General features: G+C 42.9%; 2 non-coding genes across 2 annotated transcripts; both read right to left on the reverse strand.

Moving 5' to 3' along the window:
* Positions 1-758: 758 nt before the first annotated feature.
* On the reverse strand, positions 759-830 carry Trnac-gca. The gene has a single exon. It is a non-coding gene; the product is annotated as a tRNA-Cys (tRNA).
* An 895-nt stretch (positions 831-1,725) lies between these two features.
* Trnac-gca lies at positions 1,726-1,797 on the reverse strand. The gene has a single exon. It is a non-coding gene; the product is annotated as a tRNA-Cys (tRNA).
* Positions 1,798-7,938: the final 6,141 nt, after the last annotated feature.

The raw sequence follows: 7,938 nt of genomic DNA on the forward strand, positions 1-7,938 counted from the left end.
TGTAAGATCATTGGGTTCTGGTATTTTCATGCTGTTTTTCAGATTATTGGGTGAATTCTTGCCTTGGCGCCTGCCCATCTCCTCCTATAGATGCTATCTAAGGGGTCTGTTAAAACTGGTTCAGGTTTCCCTGCTGGCCAGGGGCTCCTCTTACAAAATACCCTAGCTCTGTTTCCTGGTTCCTGCCGGGGGGCCAAGATCCCTCTCACCCCTCAGAAGGGTCTTTAGGAATAGGACCCAGCTCCTGCTTTGCCAGGGACCTCCCCAACCGAAGGCCTACCTCTTTGATTTAATTGTAGTGGGGCGATCTGCTCTAGGTGTTGCGCGCAGTCCCTGCAGCCTGCTTCTGCTGCCACGATGGTTCCCGCTGCCTGCGGCCTGAGTCCTCTGCTGCCGCTTGGGTCCCAGCCGGTCCCAGCCAGTCCCAGTCGGTCCCCGCCGGCGGCTGCCAAACGTGTCCTCGTTCCGGCCGCCTCCGCTGTCCGGCGTTCCCGCCGCCCCCGCCGTCTTGATCATTATTCTAATGGGGGAAGTGGGTAGATTTAGAGATGTGAGATTTTGGGTCCTTGGATGAGAGTTCTCTTATGTGAGGCTACGTCATCCTCACATAAGACATCAAATTACTGTGTATTATGGAGCCCAAAGAGGAGGCTCTGGACTTTATTCAAGAAACTTCAACTCATGTAGACCTCCTAGCTACACCGAGGTTCTCACCCAGGTTAATCTGGTAGGTTAATTACCAAAACCATATTTAAGGAAGGGGGCACCTGGATTTGAACCAGGGACCTCTTGATCTGCAGTCAAATGCTCTACCCCTGAGCTATACCCGCACTTATAGGTAAATCAGCCTCTCATTAGCACCTCTTCATCCTTGGAACCACACTCAGCCTTCTTATATATTCATGATTTACTGGTTATTCCTAATAATCTTGATGTGGCAAGATTTTTCTGTTTAAGTCTGCCTCCACCTTCTCTTCTCTAACCTTTGCCAGCCCATCTCAGTGCCCTCTCTCTCAGAAGTGCTAAAGACATCAGGTTTGGCCCTTAACGGTGGTGTTTTCTTAAGTTCACATTTAGTTTCCTTAGGTGGCCAAGACAAGCGTTGATGGTTCCGGGTCTTCAATGGCCCAAACATTTTTCCTGGAGAGAACTTTATCTGTCCTCCAAGATATGAGAAGTGTGATCTTTATGTTATGCCATCATTCATTCATTCAACATTCATGGAGCTTCTAATATTCTATTCACTTTCAGCCATATTGAGGACACAAAGAGATGTCAGTCATTTTCCTTTTCCTCAGAGTCTTATTCTAAATAGGAGACAAATTCATGGATCCTAGTCTTTACTCAGAAGAAGCAGAAGTCAATGCATAGGCTGGAGGGGGGATAGCATGTAAGAAGCACCCTTTCTGCAGGCTCTGGAGGGACATTCCAAGGGCTTGACTCTGAAAAGTTGCCAGAAACAATCCTGCTCCTCAGCTTCATAGGACTCCTCTGTGTTGATGTCCTGCACTGAGTCATACAGAGCCTTGGAGGCCAGCGTGTGCCACAACATGAGTGTGACCTGGATGGGTCTCACTGAGAGTCCTGTACTAGCTTCTCTCAGAGAAGAGACAGAGTTCAGTTCTGAGCAGAATACAGAGCACAGGGGAATATAGTATATTTGTCAACTCTGTCTTAACCAATACTTCAGATTTGGTTTCTTGTATCTAAAAAAGACACCTAGGAAGGGGGCACCCGGATTTGAACCAGGGACCTCTTGATCTGCAGTCAAATGCTCTACCCCTGAGCTATGTCCCCATCTGCTTATGTTTATCTAATAACCATCTCTGAACCTGTATGACCACTCCCTGACATGTGTACTTGCTAGTACTCTGTTATTATCTACTTCATCCTGTGAGTCCCAGTCCTGAGCCAACTGCACTCCTGTCTGCCACCTCCTCATGCCAGCGTCCTCCTATCCTAGTTCATGGCTGTGATAGAAGCACTAATGCATGGAAGTCTGCATTCAGCTCATCCACTCTCCCACCTGTAAAGCAAATTTCAAAGGTCTTAAGCAATTGATGGTTTATGAGGGAGAGAAAACCACTTTCTTTAAGGGTGTGTCTTGTGGTATGCCAACAGTATTCCAGTGGACAGCTCCACACCCAGAGCATGGGATAGAGCAAATTGGAGGACACAAGCTGGGGGCGCAGATGTAGGATGCGGCTGGAAAGAGGAGTTAAGGAGTTGAGGGTGATTATGATCAGAATACACTGAATGAAATTCTCCAAGTATTAATGAAAGAATTTTAAAGAGACAGTGTCCTCAGCAATAGGGTCTTACTACCATCTTTGGAAGAACAACCAATAATAGTCTTAGGAATAGCTTGTATAGTTTTTTTTTTTTTTGCAGGGGGATTCCATGGGACCCTTTTGGCCACCAATTCAACAAGATATAACCCATGCCTGGCTCTGGATGTTTTATTTACTGGCATTTAAATCCCTCTCCTATAGGTATATATTTTAGGAAGCTTCTGAAGTAGTTGGTTTCTATATAGTTTTAAAAGACCAGTGTTAATTGTCCCTCCCCATAGTTCTTCCCTTGCCCTTATCTTTCATCCTCCTCCCTATTTAAATCTTTTTATTCCAATTTCCCCCTTTCCTCCCCTTTGGATTCTTAATAGGTTCCTAATCTCAGTGGTTATTTAGATTGTAATCCACTGATCAAATGGTTGAAAGTCTACATCCATATATAAGTGAAGTTATGAAATATTTGCCCTTTGCGTTCTTTGTACCTCACTTGGGATGATGGTTTCTAGCTCCATCTTTTTCTTGAGATTTTCAAAATTACATTTTTGTTAGAAGCTGAATAATATTTCATTTTGTAAAAGTACCACTTTTTCTCACTCCATTGGTGGATATCTAAGGCTGTTCCCAATTTCTGACTAGTATGAATAGAGCAGCAATGACAATGGATGGGCAGGTGTATCTCTTGTAAGATGGAGAGTTCTTTGGGTAGATACCTGTGGTGATTTGAATGAAAATGGCCCCTAAAGTGAATGACATTATTAGGAGGTATGGCCTTGTGAGAGGAAGTTTCTCACTGTGGAGTAGGCTTTGAGGTCTCATATATGTTCAAGCTATATCCAGTGAGACTGACCACTTACTGTTTCCTGTGCATCAAGATGTAGGAACTTTCAGCTACCTCTCCAGCACCGTGTTTCCCCTTGCACTGCCATGTCTTACCATAATGATATTGGACTGAACCTCTGAGCTGTAAGTGAGTCACCCCAATTAAATGTTTTCCTTTACAAAAGTTGCCTTAGTCCTGGTGTCTCTTCACAACTAAGACAGAGTTGGTACCAGGAGTGGAGTATTTTTTTTGTTTTTGTTTTGCAGTAATAGGGACTTTGAGTTAGGAAAGCAGAGGAATGCTTTAAGCATACTAGAAGGAGAAAGTTGTGCTAAGAACTAGTTGAACTGTGGGGGCCTGGCTCAAGAGTTTTCAGAGGAGAATATTAATATGTGGCCTAAAGATTGGTCTTATTATATTTTGGCAGAGAATGTGACTGCTTTTGCCTTTGTCTGAAGAATCTGTCTGAGGTTAAAGCAAAGAGTTTTGGATTAATTCCATTGTCAGAGGAAATCTTAAAACAGTATAGTATAGACTCTGTTGTGTGGACATTAGTGTTTATTCTAATAAAGATTTATAATGAAAAGGAGTCAAGCTGAACAAATAAAAATACAAAATGTACAGATTGAAGAAAGAGGCACCAGGAAGTAAAATAGAGATAAATCCTTTGTTCAAGGAGATAAACAGATTAAGAAGTGAAATAAAGGGAGTGCTGACCTCAGGGCAAAGTTCCACCCAGCTAAGAATCAAACTTGTGCAAAGGAATTAACGAGAAACTTAAAAAGGGGTGTGGGGGTGCATGCCTTTAATCCCAGTACTCCAAAGGCTGAGGCTGGCAGACCTTTGAGTTTGAGGCCAGCCTGGCTTACATAACAAGTTAAAGGACAGCCGAGTTTAGGCAACGAAGGGAACCAGGGAAAAACAGAAAGCCTGTGAAGACATAATGATCAATGGGGAAGTGTTCCCTTCCAGGATGCAGTAGAGCTTAGCAGCTTCAGCCATGCCATTCTGGCTTTAGAGCATAGATAGAAGAAAAGCCTAATGGAACCTTCCTCCACGACTAAAGAAAACCACTGAGACCACGTATGTGTTGGGGCGTCCCTGAATCAAGGCCTAGAAAGGCCATTGTATGAAGCTGTGAAGTTGAAGCGTGATTGGCTTGGAGGCTCCAAGAAACTGGAGATGACAGATCTGTAGAATACCTGCCAAGGAGAGCTGCTAACAGAGTGTGGAACCAGCTCAAGAGAAAGAAGTGTGCCCAAGTCAACAAAGCAGAAAGGAGTTGGAGATCTGAAGAGTATTTTGACATCAGACATGGAGATGCAGAGTTTGGAGTTTGTTCAGCTTGCTTTGATCCAGTATTTCCTTGCTATACTCCCTTCCCTATGTTTTAGAACAGTAATATATTGTTGGTTATCCTATTCTTTTTACTCTTGTGACTTTGGGGGTGCCCTTTGCTTTTGGGGGCCCGCCACCCATTTCCCAAATAAGTCACATACATGGAAGCTTATTTTTTCTTATAATTGCCAAGCCTTGGCTTTTTCTAGCCAGCTTTTCTTACCTTAAATTGTCGTGTCTATTTTTTTTGCCTCTGGGCTTTTATCTTTCCCTATTTCTGTATACCCTTATTTACATCTTTCTCCTTGGCTTGCTGTGTAGCTAGGTGATTGGCCCCTGATGTCCTCTTCTCCTTGCTTATCTGTCTCCTTCCCTCCTCCCAGGTTTTTTCTTCTGTTTATTCTGTCTGCCTGCCAGCTCCAATAGTCCTTTCTCCTGCCTCACAACTGGCCATTTGCTCTTTATTAAACCATCAGGTATTTTAGACAGGCAAAGTACTACAGCTTCACAGAGATAAACAAATACAATGTAAAAGAATGCTACACATCTTTGCATCATTAAAAATTGTCCACAGAACAAACAAATATAACACATCAAACAAATGTAACACATCTTAAAATAATATTCTACAACACTAATGTATATCCTGTGCCATTATATGTTGCAAGTACATGATTTGATATTTTTAATTTTGATTTTTATGGAAGATTATAGTTAATAGATTGCGTGAATCTCAGAAGAGACTTTGACTTTGGACTTTTAAACACTGTTGAGACTCTGATAGACTATGAGATTTTTTAAGTTGGGCTGAATGTAATCTTGCATTGTGATATGGATACAAGCCGTGGGGGCCAGGGGTGGAATATGGTGGTTTGAAAGCAAATGGTTCCCAAAGAGAATGGAACTATTAGGAGGTGTGGATCATTGGCTTAGATAGGGACTTCTTGGGGGAAATGTCTCACTGTGGACATGGACTTTAACAATGTAATAACTCTAAGCTACCTCTCCAGCACCATATTTGACTATATGCCACATGTCCTACCATCCCACCATGATGATAATGGATGGAACCTCTGAACTATAAGTGAGACACCCCAATGAAATGTTTCCCTTTATAAGAGTTGCCATGGTCATGGTGTCTCTCCACAGCAACAGAAATCCTACTGCTGTGGGATAATGCTCTTGTACACTGTAAAGATTTGTCATTCATATTGGATTAATAAAATGCTGATTGGTCAGCAGTCAGGCAGGAAGTATAGGTATGGCAATCAGACTAGGAGAATTCTGGGAAGAGGAAAGGCAGAGAGTCAGTCACCAGCCAGACACAGAGGAAATAAGATGAGAATGCTGTATTGAGAAAAGGTACCAAGTCACATGGCTAGTCATGGTCAAGAATTATGGGTTAATTTAAAGTGTAAGAGCTAGTGAATAATAATCCTGAGCTAATAGGCAAAATAGTTCATAATTAATATAAGGCTCTGTGTCTTTCTTTGGGGCTGGACAACTCTGGAACCATGCAGGAAAGAAACTTCCATCTACACCCTACCTAAGAAAATACCCAAACATGCTATAGCTTAATCTTCAGGTAGATCAAGTCTGAAAAAAACACTTATGTTGTAATAAGAGCGGCGGGGCTGCGTCCCCAGCACCCAGCCGCCCACATGGCTAGCTCTAGCTTATGCCCCGAAATAATTACACGGAAACTGTATTCTTTTAAACACCGCTTGGCCCATTATATCTAGCCTTTTCTCGGCTAACTCTCGCACCTGGACTAGCCCATTTCTATTAATCTGTGTAGCCCATGAGCTGGCTTACCAGGAATGATCTTAACTTGCGTCTGCCTGGAGTGGGAGAACCATGGCGACTCCTGACTCAGCTTCTTTCTCCCAGCTTTCTGTTCTGTTTACTCCTCCCACCTATGTTTTAACCTATGAGGGCCAAGCAGTTTCTTTATTGCTTAACCAATGAAATCAACAGATAGAAAGATGACCCTCCTCTATCACACTTATGTCATAAAATAGAGATGTTAATATGGTATTCAACTTCTTCATACATATTGATAGAAATTCATGATGCTGGAAGGTTCTCTACACACTATCATAGAAGATATTATCTATATAAAACCCTGTGACCTACAACTGTCATTTGCCCACAAAACATCCTTGTTTGATACTGACACAAATATTATGGGAATAACAACAAATTTTTAATAATTGGCTTTAAGGCCCACTCCGTGAGACAGAATCTATATCTGACACTGCTGCAGTGGCGTGAACCTGAGACTGTGTAGGTCAGGGGCTTTAGGAGACAACATAGCAATATTATGACTCCTAATGGCATACTGCTGTACCCATAGGGAGTGCTTTACTCAGTGCACACCATGGGAGCTTCTCTTTGCAGGGGATGGAAATTAGCATAGATACCAACAACTGGATAAGGTACACACAGTGAGAGATTTTGGCACTCTCAGCTGTAATTGGATGCCTTCATCAACCCGCTCCACTCAAGTCTCAGTGCTCTGTGCTGAAGAGGAGGCAGAAAGATTGTAGGCGCCACAGGTGATGGAGGACTCAAGGGAACACTGTCATCCATGCCGAAGTCTGTTTTGCCCTCTTGACCCTTTCCATTGTAGATCTGCATGAGAGTGACCAGTGATAACCACGTGACAGTCAACACTAAGCTGTCCTGGAATCTCCTCTGCCAGCAACAGAAACTCTGATACTTCAAGGAGACAAGGCAGTTGCAATCGCAGGCATCCTAGTTCCTGTTCTGTTGCTGTGAAGACACCTTAGCGGAGGGCAGGGTTTAGGGCTCACATCTCTAAGGAGCAGTCCTCCACTGAGAGGGCTATGATGAGAACTCAAGCAGGAACTTGAACCAGAAACCATAGAGGAAAAAGCTTGCTGGCTTTCTGGCCGACCCATGCTTAGCTTTTTTTCTTATAGAGGTCAGGACCACCCGCCTAGTGAATGGTATCACCCTTCCAATGTCAATTAGCAATCAAGGGGATGCACCAAATATATTGAAGAAAAATAAAAGCATTAATGAAATCATAGAAAGATAAAATGATGAAGGCCAATCAGATACAGGCAACCCCCAAATGAAGCTTCTCTCAGGTGACCCCAGGCTGTGTCAAGTTGACAATCAAAGCTGATTAGAACATGGGATTGTCACCAACTCCAGGAAAACAAAGTCCTCCCAGACTTCTTGATTCTCCATAGTACAGTTAGATGAGTTGTGAGCATTCTTAACCATAATAAAAACAAAGAAATTCAACTTAATGTTGCAGTATGTCCCTCTGAAAGATGAGAACAGATGGGAGTCTGTGAATTAAAACTCTTTTCCACAGAAGTGTGTTAGTGATTTCTAATCTGATTGTCTTAGACAAAGAAGATCTCACTGAGTCTATTTATTTCCTTCCATAAGGCTCAGAGTCTAGAAGAAAGAATCCAAGCATAAAAGTGGCTGTCTCTAGGTGACAGAGCGACA

Source organism: Microtus ochrogaster, unplaced genomic scaffold (assembly GCF_000317375.1).
Source record: "Microtus ochrogaster isolate Prairie Vole_2 unplaced genomic scaffold, MicOch1.0 UNK18, whole genome shotgun sequence".
Lineage (NCBI taxonomy): Eukaryota > Metazoa > Chordata > Mammalia > Rodentia > Cricetidae > Microtus > Microtus ochrogaster.